The 16,957-nt window shown below is 38.0% G+C and overlaps 1 protein-coding gene and 1 long non-coding RNA gene across 3 annotated transcripts in view; one reads left to right on the top strand and one right to left on the bottom strand.

Annotated features, from left to right (window-relative positions):
- The window catches only part of furinb (furin (paired basic amino acid cleaving enzyme) b), a 161,119-nt gene that overhangs the window by 11,237 nt on the left and 132,925 nt on the right, over nt 1-16,957 (top strand).
- Nucleotides 9,521-13,216, bottom strand: LOC141380894 (uncharacterized). The gene is made up of 3 exons (XR_015526210.1): nt 12,965-13,216; nt 11,329-12,850; nt 9,521-11,230 (listed from the first exon to the last, which is right to left on the bottom strand). It is a non-coding gene; the product is annotated as an uncharacterized LOC141380894 (long non-coding RNA).

The raw sequence follows: 16,957 nt of genomic DNA, 5'->3' as shown, positions 1-16,957 counted from the left end.
TAAAAAAATCACAATATCATGTTTCATATCATTTGACAACAATAATTATTGAATATTTTTAACATATTTTTAACAAGGAATATTAGGATTTATTTAAAAAAAATAATTTTACCACTTTATTTTAATTTACCAACATTATTATTATCTTTATAATAAAAGCAACATAAGTGAGAAAAACACTCTTAAACTTGATAAATAAAATGTGTTAAATTAAATTAAATTACAAAGTGTGTGCAATAGTAAAGATAGATCAACATCCGTAAGGTGCAAATAATAATCTCTGTGAACAAAACAAATTATGATAATCACATCTGAGCTTTCAAGCAAAGGAACCAACCATCATTATTCAAATACATTCTGCAACATTACAAATTGTAAAGTTGGATGACTAATTACCCCCTATGCTAAAAGCTCTTTCAAATGGGGAGCTAGTGGCTGGGATGCACAAGAAAAGAAACCAAAAAGCCACTCTGGCGATATCCTCACATCTTTTTTATCATCGTCACATGTGTGCGTCGTTCCAGTGTGTGCATCATGTAAATTGCATGCCTCCATTGAAAATGACAATCTTATTGACATTCCTTCCAAGGCGCAAGCTCATCAATGGTGTTCGGTCAAAAAATACAGATTATTTTTTATTTTATTGCCCAGCCCTACTAGAGACAATTTTGGTCTATTCTATTATCTTCTATGTTAATACCATAACATTGATTTATCATACAGCAGCATGGCAAACCTTTACGTAAATGACAGTGCCAGAGTACAATTAGGTCAGCAGTGTATTTGGTCATTTCTATTATCATCTGTCCAACTTAAGGCCTATTTAAGCAGACGCATATTCTGTGTTCAGATAGCCATTCATTCATTGATTCATTCATTCATCCATTTCCTTTGCCAAATTTGGTTTTGCAATGGACACTGTTCTTTTTGTACCATTTTGTTGCACAATTTGCAAATTGCCTTGTCCGTATTTACCGCCTCCTCCTTCTTGTTCAGTCAAAACCTGAAATACTGCCAAACTGCAGAAGTTGTGTTCTTTTTCAAGACCAGGTCACTTGGTGCGCGACTCGCCATCTTTCCGCACCTCTCTCTTTCCCCTACACACTGTCCCATGATGACAACCACGCATACGCATTTTTAGGCATTAAATAAATTATATTTAATATTCAATCCTTGTTTTATATACATTATAAGTGCATTGTTTTTCATGACGGTATAACGGGATTGAAACTGATACGTTGCTATTTTAAGACATACCATATTACCGTATTACCGCCCAAGCCTACGGACAACTATTCTGGCATATGTTTTATGCAGTGGATGCCTCTCCAGCCGTTAAAACATTTACACTTTACCACATGCATGTGTCTTCACAAAAGAGGATTATAAAAGAAAGAATATAAATCTGATCTTCCATTCCCACGCTTTATGCAAATTCACATCACCAAAAGCAACAAATATATGCTGCATTTTTTATTCAGCTGATTTCAAGATCAAAGAGCTCAACAGGTGAGAGAGTGTCATTACCGGTGAGTGATGATTGGTGTGTTGAATTTCAAGATCTGATGTCGAACATTTGAGTTTTATTTAAATTTCTGCCTGCTGAAGAGAGATGTGCATCTCCAGCAGGTCATATCTGTAGAGGAGTGTGTTGCAAGAGTGCCAGTAGCTAAAACATGCTTTCACACCTTTATTTTAAATTTTTTAAATTGAAGAAACATTTACATATGTGACTTTGACAACCAGATGCATTTACAGCAGTCCAACTGCGTCTGGAATGTGTCTCAAAAGAACTCCTGATGTCTTATGTGTTGTCAGGTTGCACTGTGTCAGATGTGTTTCAGAGGACTTTTACAATTGACTATTGATTCACTGTACAAAGAAAATGCGTGAAGTTTAAAAAGACCCTCATTCAATCAATAAAAGCCAGGTCATGCAAGTCTTCTTGGATAGTAGCCACTAGTGTAGTTCATCATATCATTTTTAAACAAAAAATGTGAGTATGACTGTGCAATCCTGTCTAAAATGAGAATCACAATTATTTTTTGCTTAGAATAAAGTTCTCGATTTTCTCATGATTCTAAAGATGTTAAATAAAGGTTAATATGAGTAGGTTATTATTGTTAGTTTTTTTTTTTTCAAACATATGGTAAAAAAAAATAATAACAATATTAGGCGGGTTAAAAAGCATGAAATGGTGAACTTGACTAGTCTTTGAATTCGTCCTGGTTGTTAATGCTTAGTAAAGTGACCAGAACACAACTATTGATAATTCTGAAGTTGAATTATTATGTTTGAGACATATGCTTGCAGTCTGTCCATAGGTACGTTTCCATCCACCTATTTTGGATATGCGCATAAGAACAAATGCGCATAACTGAGTAAGATAAACTTTTTATTCCATAAGAAAAGATGCGCATAAAATATAATAGAAACATTTTTACTGAACAAATTCCAGTATGCGCATTAAAAAACGATCATGTGATTTTGTTGTAAGAAATAATGTGATGACAAAAATGTGTGTGAATGGACAAACCAGCAGGCTGAGCACATTGTAGAACATCTGAAATGTTGTTTTGGTTATTCTAAAATGCTTTAAACGTTTCAGTATTAGTGTTATTATATTATTAATTACCTCCAGAACTAACGCCAGAGCATCTGTGCTCCACGTCTCATGCCTTTAAACGCCACAAGGCGTTCATTGCGTGTTGACATTGTCTTCTGAGGTGAAAGTCATTTATTAAATAAAGAAAAGATTTCTTCTTCTACCGCAGCAAATTTCATTTTTACTGTTGATATTTAGTGCCAGTTAATCGGGAAGTGACGATTTTATTCTTTTTGACTCAATGGGTGGAAACACTGCTTTATTCGCATGTCAATTATGCAAATTCGTTCTTCATTTTTGAAACAACGTCATGGTGAAATTCCAATGGAGATTGGCTGTCTGTACCGGCTGGTACAAAGAATTATTGAATTTTCAGCACTATTGAATTATTATTGAATTGAATTATTGAATTTTCAGCACATCTGTTTATTAATTCATGAGAAAGACTTGGTTCGAACCAACCAGCATGCTCTATTGTGAATGAGATGCAACTTTATTAATATGCATGATATAGCTTTGAAGACTCTTTATCTGTTACAGTGTTCAGAGAGACGCCACGTTGTGTTGCCAAGCGCAATTCAAACAAGTAGTCAAAGATTTGTTTGGAGACATGGGTGGTCGGTGTTGCGTTTATAAAAGTGCCGCAACAAATGTTTTGTTTCCATTTCCCCGAGATGAGAGCACAGCTCGCATGTGGATCCAAGCTGTTGGATTACAGTAGTCTGCTAACATGCGACAAAAGATGTTTGTAAAAAACATATTTTTGAATATATGAGACCTTTTCGAATCTGAAAATGGTGAAATCTGGATTTCACATGTGATTTTGTGGCCGCGAATACGTCATTTCATAAAACAAATTTAATACCAAATTTTATACTTTATAAATACAGTATGATGACTCTTTGAATGCCATTTGGAATCTGACCATGTCGACGTTGTTGAGCAACATATACAGAACAATGTAAAGACTTTTGCGACCACCTTTATGCTTCTCTCCTGAACTTGAAGATATTAATGGCTAAATCGTAGAAATGCTGAATTAGAATCATGTGTGGTGAAATTGAGACTGTGATCTTATCCCGCATAGCTAGTGTAGAGCCATGTCAGATATCCCGTCAGCAACTGCACACATTACATCATATTGCAGTTGAATCATTTAGCAGACACTTTTATTCAAAGCGACTTACAAATGAGGACAACAGAAACAATCGGACCAGCAAAATGTCCCTGTTTGTCTAACGCTGTACACACAGCAAGGTTTTAGCACTTGTAAAGTTGCATTTAAACCACCAGAGAACTTATCCACTCCCTCCCTGTTGAAAAGCTTGTGTTGTGGTAAACTGTCATGTGTGTACGTGCATGTTTTGTGTTTGCAGAGAATTTCAGGCGTTCATTAGTGTGGCATAATGAACAAGCTCTCGCTGCATCTCTATCGATTTATGCCTGAACACTGACCTGTCAATCAAACACGGGACACTTTCACACCCAGCACGGCAGATTGATTTTTCATTATTCATTTCAGACTCTCAGACAGATTGTGAGAGTCCTTGAAGGATCCCTGTGTTCTGAGTTGAATTTTTGATGCCATATGGTGCTTTTTCTCGTCTCCCTCTCTCTCCTCTCCATTTGATGTTATTTTTTTCTGTTCAGAGAATGTGACTTGAGCTGAGAGCTTTGCGGTGCGGGTCTCTGGGTAAAGAGGCGTGGTACGTTAATCTGAGCCGCCGCCACGGCCGTGTCTTGGCGTGGAGCTTTCTCACAGCGATCCACCAGAAATCCTACAATGCTAAAATGATATTGCTTCAAAAATACGTTTCTTTAGAGAGAGAAGCAGAAAGCGAAACTGAGATGAAAAGTAGCGAGACTGAAAACGGCAAGAGGAAAATACTGAAGAGAATGGTTGAAAGCGAGAAAATGATTCAGGGAGAGCTCTGAAGCTCTGAGATGATATGAAAGTTAAGCTACACATGTATAAACCGAACAGTTGGTGGATAGATGGGCTGAAAATTGGCAGGGTAGGTGACCATGATAAGAGACCCAGAGCAAAATACTGCAAGAAGAGATGGCGGTTTCCTGGCAATTAAATCTATCTGAGATTATGACCATGTTAAAACGTTGCATCATGCCTGGTTGGGACACTAAATAAAGCACATTTGTACTCTGTAGTGTCCTTGGTTGCCCCTGAGGCTCAGTGAAAGCCTGAAGCAGTGACATCAGGTCACCAAATAACCCATCTGAAATGACAGAAAGCACCTTATTTATTTCTGAAAGCTCCTGTCACTCTCCACAGGAGAATGATAGGACGTGTGAGACATTTACCAAGCCCATAATTACTTGATTGCCTGTCCGGAATCCTGCGGGTAAGTCTTTGCTCCGTTTGCAGGCGAGAATGGATGGATAGATGAAGATAAAAGGAGCGAGAGGCGGGCTTAAATGTCATGTTTCTTGAGCTGTCCTCCCTTGGAGCGAAAGGCTGTTCCTGTAAGGAGGTGGAGAAAGGTGCTGGAGACCCGGGGCAGCAAGACTGAGACTCTCGCGCTCTCATGCTGGAGGCTGTGAATGTCAACGAACGGGTAAAGAGTGTGTGCATGCAGCGTTTCCTAAGCCTGCTTTCAAAAACCTCACCAAGTCCTGGTCATAAAGAAGAATTCCTGCTGAGGAGGAAATTGTACAGTTCACTTAAATACATTTGGACCTGTTCCCTGTCATTTCCAGCACCAATTTAATAGCTGTCACAAGTCCAGAAACGCTGATTCACAGCATAACACACAAGCTGAACAGGCTGTGTCAGATTGACTTTCCCAACTTCCTGACTACTAGACATTACAAGGGCCTCCCGCTGTCCACACACCTGCCACTTTTCTCCACCACTGTTGTAATGAGCATACCTGAGGAACATGGACGTTCAGGAGAGGAACGAAGAACAACTGGTTCTTATCACTGCAACTAAAGGCAAAGAGTTTAGGGAGCATTTCAAGAAAATGAATCCTCAACCTGAGAATTGTGAACAGCTGCTAAACCAATTCAGTGGAAAAAAGATGAAATAATTAGCAGCTGAGTAACGCCATATGCTTTGGTTTTGCATCAGCGTGGTGTGTGGCTGTAGCGTTAGAACCCACAGACACCTTTTTTTGTCTTAAAGGTCAGTAGTCACTTAGCAGAGCCTTTTATCTGAAGTGAATAACAGTTCGTAGAAAAACCATAAAGTACCTCACTTTGAAGGGTTTTTACTCACTGATCTTTGATTTTCTGCCTTTTGAGGACCTGCAAGCTATACATCTGCCACTCCACTTCCTGTCCCCAAAAAGCATTTGATTATATTTCTAGTACCCTTAAAGTATTCCACTTGCTCGTTGGGTTAAACCAAAGACTGTGGTGCTGAACGCCGAAACCATTGTTTCAGAAAAGAAGAGGAGGGCTGGGGATTTGCATTCGGAACAGAATTCTAGCATTTGTGAGGGTTTAATTTTGGATTTGAGCAGCTTTCTTTGTCCTGACTGCAGTTGGTGTTGTTCTAATGTTGTGCTTTGGTTATGTTTGTGTGCGTGCGTGTGTGAATAATGGCTTAGCAGGCAGCTGATCAGCACACTTCAGTGACGCATTTCACCCATCTCTCCCCACCTCTTTGCGTCTGCACACAAAAACAATCGTGATTGCTCCCATCGCTGAGCACCACTCTCCAAGGCCCCTCTGCACTCATAGATGCTGGTGGGGAAAATGGTGGCCGGTTTATTGTGGGCTGATTGCATTTGCCACAGTGCCTCGATATCATTGTCTTCTGTTTGTTTAAAAGACGGTTCTTTCAGACTTGGCACACAGAGATGGTCATTAGCTTTGGGGGATCTATAGATGTTGTAAACTTCTGTTAAGCCTCCCTTATGTGTCTGTCCTCCCGTGTTGATTTTTAATGTTTGGCTGAATGCACCAGTACATCTAAGGCTGAAAAAGGGAGTTGTGATTTGGTGCTAAAAGACTGTAGGAAATGTTAATGTGATGTGGACCGATTTTCAAATAGTTCAAACATTAAGAAGTGGTTGAAACACCCACTGTGAACTGATGTTATCCAATAAAATAATTTTAACCTATCTGATTCCATCAGATCTTAATTTAGAAATTAGAAATATAATTTTTTTTTAATAAAATGTGCCTTTTGGGCCTCTTTGAAAAAATATTGTTTGCAAGTTATATTGGAGATTAGCATTTGTTCATTAACATGGAAAATAATTTGACCACAGTTTGTCAAAGCAACACCAAATGAGTTTGCCGTGGAGGTTGATAGGGCAATACTAATGTTTGCTTTATAAACTATTGCCTTTTCCCCACATTTCTCTTTTACAAGCAAGAAATGTTTTGTACTATCAAGTTCATTTTTACTTTAATAAGTGGGAATAGTTATTCTTTTATCATTTATATTTTTTATGACACATAATATAGACAGGCATTATTGCATGTGATTAAATAAATGTGGTTTCACTTTATATAAGAGGCCTTAACTAATATGTACTTGCACCGAAATTAGTCAACATAGAAAATGTAGCCCTATATATATTTTTGGAGATTGAGAATTATGTAGCCAGAAGTACGTATGGCTGCATTTTGTCTTTAAAATGTATGCTACGGGGTGGAACGATGCTGTTCTTTTTCACACTTACCAGCTGACCACTTATCTCCATATAGACCAAGCGGCAAGAACACAAACAAGTAGCAGGTAATGAAGTATTAGAAGCGACTTCTGGTGGATTCGCAAAAAACAAAAACTGCAGAAAAACAACCCAGGCTCATTCTGAAAACATAGTCCCGTGTACGTTTCTGGAGACCGTGAAATACGTCCCGGGAAGTATGTATTTTTGCAGTATTTGTTTTCAGGGGAATCCACGAGAAGCTGCTGTGTGCACTTTTTCGGATCTCGAATGTCCCTCGCAAGTGTCGTTCGCACCCGCGCTGTTCTCGTAAACCCACCGGAGGCCACTGTCAAACGACCCTCTGTCTGACTGACTGAATGATTGACTGGGTGACCGGCCTATTGGCTGACCCACCCTCCTCCTTCCCTTAACCCAACCAATTTTACCAATTGATCCGCCCACCCGCTTACTTCCTTCAACCCAACCAACAATTTACAAAAGCCATCCAGAAAAGCCTTGTCTGATTTTTACCACGTTTTCAGATTTTACAACATTCTAACCCTGTTATGAACTTGTTCACTTTATTTTTTGGATTCTGTTTTGTCTTACCTGATTTCTGGAACCGCTCTTCCCCGGACTCGAACCCGGTCACCGTCGTCTTCATGGTCAGCTCCTCTCTGCATCTCAAGTCCGCCGACGTACAAAACGAGCTAACTGAACAAACTGGATGCTGCGGGAAAACCTTACACACGGAGGTACGCGGTCAGTCAGTAAGCGCGAAAAGGAACAGCGTCATACTGCCCCGTAGCATTCGTCTAAAAAAAAAAATGCAGCCATACGTACCTCCGGCTACATAATTCCAAACTTCCTGGGACATATTTGCCGCTCTCCAGAAATGTATAAAGGGGTACCTTTTCAGATTGAGCTTGGATTGAAATTAATAGTATGTTACAATGTACTTATTGTGTAAATACTTGTTTTTAAATTGCATTTATTTATTTTTTTAATTACCCCCCATGTAATTACATTTTAATCACACTGTTGACCATTCCTTACAAACCAAACCATACCACTAAACCTGACCACCAAACCTCACCTAACCTCACCCATAAATCATTCAAAAGCACCTGAAGTTATCTGAAATACATTATGAACAAAGTAGGCTACATTGTATTTATTTTTTGAAGCAAGTACATAGTAGGTAAGGCCAACTAATATAAAGCAGGGCTATAAGGGCTTTGTCCTGTCCCCACATTGACTCCCCCTCAACTGAGTTAATCAGAAGTCCCCAGATGCACATACTTCTGCTCTAAATCCCCATCATCATTCACATATACAGATCTTTAATGAAGAACTCTCACTGGCCTGGCTGTCTGTTTCTTTCCTCTTCTCCCTTTCTATCTACCTGCTGCCAAAATACTTCCAAAGGCTCTTCCGTCTGCCAACTTTTCAGAAATCATTACTCTAAGATGGCTGGAGAGCTAGAAAAAGTTGGACACCCTCCTCGAGGCTTTTAGAGCACCAAGAAAGAAATGCATATTGATGGAACAGCTTTGCAGCGAAACACACACACATACACAAACACATCCACTCAAAGATGGAGCCGAGATGAGACAATCTCTGAAAAGTCACGTCTACATGACAGCATGGGCGTTGAAATGCAATCAGAGGTTTGTCAAGATAGTTTAGAGCATGAATTTACCAAAGAGACCTAAGAGTTTTGCAATCAGATAGAAACAAACACACACAGACTATCCAAACAAAACACGTTTGCATGCCTTTGCTCTTTATTTTAATTGTTTTTGTTTGTTTTTACTACACCAGCAGCTTCAACGTGGAAACATACCCCTGTATACATTTCTGGAGAGTGTGAAATATATAGAATTATTACTTATGGCCAGGGCCAGACATCAGAATCTGAGGACATTTTTTGCTGTGTCTGTGGAGAATTATGTAAAAAAAAATCTGTGGATTTATGCTGAATTCTTTTAGGAATATTGTTACTAAAAACTTTATATATGTAATAAAAATAATAGCTTTTTAACTTTTATTTAATGTTTAAAATGCAAATCCATTTTAATCACTAATTTGTTAAAAAAAAAAGCAAGTCTATCTTATTACACTCAGAAAAAAAGGTACACGGTGGTACAAATAATGTTCCTTAAGGAACAGTTTTGTACCTTTGTAAAAAGTAAACCTTCTATGGTACAAAAAGGGCATCTTATGATACTGTTCTTTACCTTTTATGGTACAACTTAAAAATGAAGGAACACAATTGTTCTCATAAAAAGGTAAAAGACAACTTTGTCTTTATTACAATATCTATGAAAATAAATATGACTTGAAAGGAAAAGTGATTTTATGAATAACTTCCATTTTAAAACAACAATCATTTAAAAGTATATGTTTAAAGAAACTCATAAACATTAATTATCAAGTTCTATAATACAAAACAACTGGGAAAACATAAAACTATTGGTATTGTAAACTAAACATTTAAGGCATTTTAAATAAATGGTTGGTAAGCATGTTTGACACTGTTAAGGTAAAAAAAAGTGTCTCGTCACTGTGGTGGTACCTTCAAGGATCAGATGGTACAATTTTGTGTCTGTAGGTTTTAAAAACCAAAGGTACTTTTTGGTTTCCCATGGTACAAATCATGTCCTTAAAAGTACAAACTGCAATGGTACAAATTTGTTTCGTAGTACAATTCTGTCCCAGAAAAAGGTACTGCCCTAGTGACAAGGGTTTGTACCTTCTTTGGAACAACATTGAACCATTTTTTTGACAGTGTATATACAGTTGAAGTCAGAATTATTAGCCCCCTTTTGATTTTTATTTAGTTTTTTTTTTAAATATTTCCCAAATTATGTTTAACAGAGCAATGAGATTTTACAATATGTCTGATAATATTTTTTCTTCTGGATAAAGTCTTATTTGTTTTATTGCAGCTAGATTAAAAGCAGTTATTAATTTTTTAAAAACCATTTTTGGGACAAAATTATTACTCCCTTTAAGCAAATTTTTTTTTCGATTAGTCTACAGAACAAACCATCATTATACAATAACTTGCCTAATTACCCCTAACCTGATTAGTTCACCTTATTAACCTAGTTAAGCCTTTTAATGTCACTTTAAGCTGTATAAGTGTCTTGAAAAATATCAAGTAAAATATTATTTACTGTCATAATGACAAAGATAAAATAAATCAGTTATTAGAAATAAGTTTTTAAAACTATTATGCTTAGAAATATGCTTAAACAATCTTCCCTCCATTAAACAGAATTGGGGAAAAATAAATAGGGGCGCTAATTATACAGGGGGGCTAATAATTCTGAATTCAACTGTATATCTACTAGAAGACAGAAAATGTTACTTTACAATGTGTATTGTTATTAAATCAAACAAACACTTTCATATTAGTCAGTAATTTTACTGAAATTAATTTTAAAAATTGAATAAATATAAATTTACACACATATACACTATTAAATAAATAGACTCAATAGGTCAAAAGATTCCATGTGGCCCTGCTTATGGCTGCATTTCGTCTTTAAATTTATGAATGCTACAATGCGGTATGACGTCACCGACGGCTTCTGTTTCTTTTCGCACTAACCAGCTGACCGCGTACCTCCTTGTAGACGTTTTTTCCGCTGTTACCAATTTGCCCAGTAGCTCACCGCGTACATCGGCAGACTTGAAACGCAGAGAGGAGTTGACCACCACGACAGGGTTTGAGTCTGGTGAAGAATGGTTCCAGAAATCAGGTAAAGTAAAGAAAAAAAGGCAAAAAATAAACAAGTAAATAACAGGGTGAGAATGTGGTAAGATCTGAAAACGGTAAAATCTGAAAAACAGGCGGCTGTGAGGGCTTTTGTTTTTCTGGATTGCTTTTAAAAACACTGTCGGTTGGGTTTAGGGAAGGGAGTGAGTAGGTCAGTCGAAAGCAGCCTCTGATGGATTGAAAAATTGAAGCAGTGTACTGATGCTGTTACTTTACCTGATGGATTCAAAAGACAGAAGAGTCATTAGAAAGAGACAAGATTATTTACATATTACGTTTAGCAACTATATGAGACCCGATCCAGCAGTACATACTTGATAAACTGTCCGACGTCCACTGCTCTTCTGGAGCTCAGGCGAGTGCATGACAGTGTGTAAGGCTGTGTGTGTGTGGTTACGTGATGTGCGATTTTAGCGGACGGAGGGCTGTTCAGAAATGCTAGGTTAAACACGGTGTGGATGTGGATAATTTTCGTCCTAAAATGCCATTTCAATACTAAGAAGTATCAGTGTAAACGGGGCCTAAGTGTGTATTTTTCGAGAGCGGGTTTGCGACGGGGGCGGGGAGGCGGATCGGCGATGCTGGCTCAGCATCGTGTTGTCTGTTGGCCATCGGCGATGGATAATGGAATCATCTATCAGCCCAACCCTAATTCAGATGATTCTCTAGACTAAGTGTGTTTATAAAAGAGCAAGTGTATTTACATAAAAATAAGTCAATTGTTTAAATTTAGCAATGATCTATGGGAGGTAATATTCCATCCTTCAGTTGTATTTTGTTATGCTCCATGTCTCTGTTTCTGAAGCATGTACTCTGTAACAGGGCCGTTAGCCCTCTGCATTCTCTCTGAACATCTGATCCCTCCTGGTAATACAGGAGAATACAGGATCGCACTGTTTGTTGCAGGATCTGTGAGAACGTTTGCTTTGATCTGGTGCCGTGACCCGAAGCTTTTTGCTTTTCATGTCTGCAAGGCTTTCGACAAAGCTCACAGCTGATTTCACCAGCATTTGTTGATATAAGATCATGAGGTGTACACAAAGAAGACATTAATTTTTAAGACTAATTATCCATCAGTTTCAAACAGCACTTCTCCTAAACTTCAGAGGATTCGTCTGTTTTGTTCAGCCCAAAGCACTTTCTGAAACTTTCAGTTCTTAAAATGGTTGATGGGAGAAGTTCGTTTTTCGCCGAACTGACAGGAGGAGAAGAGAATCTGTCTTGCAGCTAGAGACGATACCTTCTGAAGTTCTGCAGGAGGTCGATGAGCGATTGATAGCATCAGCGGTGGAACTTGAAATATCAAGTCTGCCGTTCTCCGTGTGACTCAAGGGAGTCAATGTGAAAGATTGAATGAAAAAAAGCGAGAGCACTTAAGCACTATGTGTTTGTTTGTCTGTGTGCTGGAACTTTTTGAGCCATCCACCATTAGCTGCACAATTATCGGATCTGAAAGCATTTCCACTTCTGTTATAAATGTAACAGGTCACTGGGGGTGAATTTATTTAACAGTTAAAATACCTTAGAAGTGTTAAACTACCCTGCATGAAGTGCTTCAGCTACCTAGCATTCAAAACTGGCTTTCAAGATTGTGACATACAGCACATTCTTTACTGTGTTATCAGCGAGCGCAGTTCATTTAATTCCCCACAGACTGTAGTAACGTACAGTTTCTACATTCAGAGCAGAGGTTTGACTTGTCATGTGCATTTGGAATTTATTTCCCATGAATAATACAGCAACCCAAATCGGCTGGAAACTCGGGATGCCTTCACTGAGCGATGTCCTTATCAAGAAGCATCATCATTTGCTTTCTGGCAGGAGCTAAATTGTAGACTTGAAAAGGAATACATGCATTTTAATGCCAGTCCAAAAATGATTTCTTAAATACAGCACAAATAGATCAGGGTTTTATTAACAAGTAAATAGTTAATAAAAATCTGCTGTCACCTGTTGGTGCTTTTTTCCCCCCAGTCTGTTTCATCTTATTTGTTTGTGCTGCTACTTGACTGCACCTTTCTCCAAAGAGAACTGTCAGAAAGGAAAGATTTCCGTCAAGCCATCTGTCTTGCTCTCTCCCTATCGCCCATCTTCACTCGTTCTATTACATGTCTGCCTCTCTCTGTACCGGCGATCTGCAATAAAAGGAGATGAATGTCTCTCATTCTTCTCTGTTGTATCATTATTTCCATAATTCACAGTACAGATAGAGCCGTTCTGGGTGAGTGAGTCAGAACGGAGTGGGGTGGGAATGAATATTCATTAGCCCACTGAATGCACTCTCTTAGCCGACCAGTAGGACTCCTCATTGCTCTGAACTCGCATGCCACAGCGGGCATTGTTTGTTGCAAGCGTGGATGACGTCACCATCTTTCACTGTTTCTCACAGATGGCAAATGTAGGATTATTGAGGTCAATTCGATTATCTAGATTTTTTCTTTAATGTATTTTTAGCAATTATAAATATATCTTTAATTATGCATACATTATACATTTGGCTGATGTCTTTATCCAATGTGACTTACAAGAAAAGAACAAAGGAATTTATTCAAGGACCAACAATGGTGGATGAACACAATGTCAGGTTTATTAGGAATAAATATATGAAACGAGCTACAGAGGAGAAGAATTTGAAATGTTTTGGTGTTTATCTTGTATTCCTTACATTGTGTGAGGACCAAATGTCCCCAAAAGTTTAGCAATACCAGTCAATTTTGACTGCGTGGAGGCATATTTTTTGGTCATCATGAGGTAAATAGCTCATAAATCACACAGAATGAAATATACTTTGGTTTTGGGGGATTGTGGTACGCATTGGGCAGGGCTCAACAATAAGGACTGCCTGATGGCCCGGGGCCAGCGTGTGAGATGCTCGGGACAGTTGACAGGATCCTTACTGGCCCGATCGGGCCACAAATGCCCTGTCATTAAAGTTTCATATGCCTGTGACTATTTGTCTCTAACGTCTTGGAAGCAGACATTTACGAGGGTACACCACGACAAAAAAAAAAATGAAGTGATGTTTTGTACAGTTTGCCGTTAATTTGGCAGGTCAGTCATCCTTTGTTTTTGTTTGCAAAACACTTTTTTAAATATTTTATAGTTTTATAGTATATTTTATATATTAAATATGTAGATTTACAAACATTTTGACCTTTTTTTTTATTTGTGGCTAAGAAATAGCTATTAACTTTTTTTTGGTGGGGCCAGTGGCAATATTGACAGGGCAAGTAAAAATCTGAACCACTGGTCCTATCGGGCCAGTAGAAAAAAATCCTTAGCGTTGAACCCTGATTGGGTTTCGGGATTGAATTTGGGTAGTATAGTTCTGTTAGGTATAAAAGTCATTAAGTCTATAGGAAAATAGCTGTACAAGTGTGTTTGTGTGTGTGATTATAATATAATCTCAAATAAGAATTTGTAAATAATAGAGTATAAGTTTTTTTTCTCAGAAAGTAAACAACATGGGCTCATTGTGGATATGTACCCCTGCCTACATTTCTGTAGAGCACGAATTATGTAGCCAGAGGTATTTATGGCTGCATTTTGTCTTAAAATTTAACAGTGCAGCGTGGTATGACGCTGCTGATGGCTTCTCTTCCTTTAAGTGCTATTAGCTGACCACTTACCTCTGCATAGACAGCATTTCTGGTGTTATCAGTATGCCTAGTATCATCTATGATGTACTTGGGACGCAGAGCTGAACTGATCGAGTTGTTCGAATCCAGTGAAGAACGGTTCCAGAAAGCAGGTAGAACAGAAGCAAAAATTAATAAACAAACAGGCTAAAAATGTGGTGAAATCACATGGCCGCAACATCTTTTTATTTTCTAGATTGCTTTTGAAAACACTTTTGATTGGGTTTAGGGATGAGGGTGGGTGGGTCAGTCAGTCAGTTGACAGCAAGCTGGACTGGTTGGCTAAAGTGTATATTGCGCACTCTGGTTGATTTATGCAAGAAGAGAAATGCGAGAGAAATTTGAGATCATCAAAAGCATACACGGCGCCCTCTGGTGGATTTGCAAAAACAAACTGCAAGCAGACGTACCTGTACCCATAAATGTAGACCTGGGTACAGACCCGTAATGAGCATGGGTTGAAAGTAAAACTGCACACAGTTTTCTGTTATGGGGGTTCGGTGTTGTGTTGGCATCCAGAAAATACACATTATACAGTAATTGAAACTTATGGAATGTCCCCACAATTCACATAAACAAACCTCTGAGTGAGTGTTTTGGTTTCAGAGTTGTTTCATGAGCAGATTTTAGCTCCAACCTGCCTCAAAACACCTGCAAGGATGTTTCTAGAAAGCCTAATAAAAGCTTGATTAGCTTGCCCAGGTGTGTCTGATTAGGGTTGGAACTAAACCTTGCACACACCGGCCCTCCAGGACTGCGTTTGAGAACCACTTGTCTAAGCCATTTTGGTGAAGGTTGGTGGCTCATTCCAACAGGGAGGTCAGAGAGGGTTTTCTCAAGTGTCACTCATTTAGCAACCTCAGCTTCTGAGAGGGAGCATACGCTTGTAGTAATGAATTAGACAGGGAAGAGCTTTTCTGGTGGTAGTCCTGAAAGCTTGTAGCAAAACTTTAAATTTGATTCTGGCCAGAGCTGGGAGCCTGTGGAATGAGGCCAGGGTGGGTGTGACGTGGGTTCTTCTTGCCTGATTGAAGACCAGACGTGCTACTGTGTTTTTAAGCAGTGCTTTAAAATGGAGTCAGTTTTCCCTGAGAATTCACTCTAAACTTCAGTGAGCTTTGTGACCCTTTCACTGCATTTAGTATATTAAGACAGCTAGGCTACTGATGGATATCAAATCAGTGACTTTTGTAATCTGTTTTAATATTATACCATAATATAACATAATCTACAATCAGGATGCTCATTTCGGTTAATTTTGTCAACCGACAACCACTGTTCATGAACGGAATATTAACGGTTGACTGGTAGGATTAATAATAAATTCTTATTTAATTTTTAAAAGATTAATTGATGTGTCTATTTTGTGTCTGAGACAATAAATATTGCATTTTAAAGTCCTGATTTATTTTAACATGCGAACAACAGCATACAGAATAGACATGACACAATAACCAGTTTCAAGGTTTACCACAGTTTGGAAAATCAAGGTATTAAAACTGCAATACCGTTATGCTATTTCTAAGGTATATGTTCAGGGTTTTTTTAAAGATTTATTTTTTTTTTAAGTGCTGTATGGAAAACTGTGTTTTTGAAGCTAACAAAGATTATATTGTGTAAAATGGGGGAAAAAGTTGTTGTTTTTTCATAAGACATTTAAAAGAAATTATTTTACAGCAGTAAACACAAGACCGTGATACCGTGCGTGAAACCGTGATATTTTTAAATAAGGTTCAGGGTTCATACAATCCTGGAAAACCTGGAAAAGTCATGAAATTTCGAAAAGGCATTTTCCAGGCCTGTAAATGTTTTGGAAAGACAAATAAAACCAAAATGTTTTGCAAAAGTCAAGAAAATTTGTTAACAATTATCTGTGTACTTGAATTTTTTTTAGATGAACTTGACTTATACTCGCTTTCACCGTAATTTAAGATGCATTTTGAGTGTCGTGTCCAGAAACAATCTCTAACTGCAGAGGTAAGATACTGTGGATGCTAAAGGCTATTTTGTACTAATCTTAAGTCTTGTGAAAACACAGGCCAACATTTATACAATTTTCACACAGACAGCAAGATACTTTCTTAAAATTATTTTACAGATATAAAAATAAATATTATCTACATGGATTGTCATTTTTTGATGTGCTGTAATGAATTTGAACGTGCATGTTTTCTTATTTACCACATGTACATAGACATTTCATGAAGCACGCAATGAGATCGTGAACATTTTGAAAACGTTTTGGAAAAGTCATTGAAAAGTCATAGAATTTTAGTAGTAAAAATGTGTATAAACTCTGAAGGTT

This window comes from Danio rerio, chromosome 25, assembly GCF_052040795.2.
Source record: "Danio rerio strain M-AB ecotype USA chromosome 25, GRCz13ab, whole genome shotgun sequence".
NCBI lineage: Eukaryota > Metazoa > Chordata > Actinopteri > Cypriniformes > Danionidae > Danio > Danio rerio.
Note: the sequence above shows the minus strand (reverse complement) of the source record. Positions and strands in the feature narration are given on the sequence as shown.